Source organism: Nannospalax galili, unplaced genomic scaffold, assembly GCF_000622305.1.
Source record: "Nannospalax galili isolate Female #2095 unplaced genomic scaffold, S.galili_v1.0 scaffold752, whole genome shotgun sequence".
NCBI classification, from domain to species: domain Eukaryota; kingdom Metazoa; phylum Chordata; class Mammalia; order Rodentia; family Spalacidae; genus Nannospalax; species Nannospalax galili.
The window spans coordinates 1,076,741-1,078,344 of NW_008333404.1; positions in this window are offsets into that span (position 1 = coordinate 1,076,741).

Sequence of the window (1,604 nt, forward strand, 5' to 3'; positions counted from 1 at the left end):
TGGGTGCGAGGTACACTAGCAGCAGCTTGACCTCCTGTGGAACATCCCTATGTCAGGGTTTCCACTTCCTATTGTCAGAGACCAATTCCAAAGTTTGTAAGCAAGTTACACAACTACAGCTGGGTCCAGCTGTCAGCTGAACACTCTGTCTCTTCCAGTGCTGTGATGGCCTTGGGTTAGAAACAGCAGAAACAAGTGTGTATCCCACCCGCCTGACATTCCACATACACCAGGGTCAGCTTTGGGCACTCCCCAGCCACCATCTCTTGCTATGGATACCAAATGCTCAAACAGTCTGGTTGGTCTCTGGATAGAGAAGGGTAATCCAGATTGGAGAGGGAGCCCTTCAATTCCAGAGAACTGCAAAACCTAGCCAGACCCCAGCAGATGCTACTGAGAGTGGGTGTAGAGTGGGAACACACACACACACACACACACACACACATGCACACACGCACAGATGCCACTCTGGAAGCCCAAGCTCTGCTTATGCCAGAACTGAACAGGCCCTGGGGTGGTTGTGCTAGCAGCTGGCTCCTCTCCCTGCACTCACTGCCTCTGTGAGAAGTTTTCCCCAAACAGCCTACAGACTCTCCAGCAAGAGGTAAGTAAGAAAGCAGCAGACAGAGGTTAGAGGTCCAAAGTAGGCTTTTCCAAGACTAGCCAGGTCAGAGCACAGGGCCATGAGTGAACTGGTAGTCAACAATAGAATCAAGGACAAACAAAATACTCCAGTGCCTTTCTTGGAGTTAAAGACTCAAGAACTTTCAGTAGGAGGGCAGGGGTGGGGTTTCTTTCTTGTGTAGACCTTAGATGGTGAACTAGCTAAGTGAAAAACAAAGGAGAGATGCAGAACTGAGGAGGAAAAAGGAGGAGGCAGGAGGATGGGGACATCAGGGATAGTGAAAGCAAGCAAGAAGCCTCAGGGTATCCCCTGTGGGCACTCTCCAGGCTTTCATGCCTGGTTAGCTGATGAGGCAGTGTTGAAGATGACAGAGGACAGGGCCTCTGACATTTTTGTTGCTCTTCTCCACCCATTTAAATAATTTTTAAAATTAACTTCTGGTAAAGCCAGTGTGGTGGCTCATGCCTAGGAGCTGCATAAAGTCTTTTTCTTTCTTTTTTTCTTTCTTTCTGTCTTTTCTTCCTTTTATTCTTTTTTGTGGGGGGGGGTCTTTTTTGAGACAGGGTTTCCTTGTGGCCCCAGCTGGCCTGGAACTCACTTTGTAGACCAGGCTGGCCTTGAACTCACAGTGATCCGCCTGCCTCTGTCTCCCAAGTGCTGAGATTAAAGACATGTGCCACCATGCCCGGCCTATCTTTTTTTAATTTTTAGACAGGCCTCACTATGTAGCCCTGGCTAGCCTGCAACTCACTATGCAGACCAGGCAAGCCTCTGCCTCCCAAGTGCTAGGATTGAAGATGTAACCCTCATACCCAGTCAGAGGGTTTTTCTTGGTAGGAATATGTTCTTTTACTGCTAGGAACGAACTAGAAAGATAGATGATTAGTGCACCAAGGCACCAAGGCCTAGTTTTGCTTCCCTTCCTCCACCTTGATTTGGAAGTGCTGTAATCCCTCCCTCCCTCCCTCCCTCCCTCCCT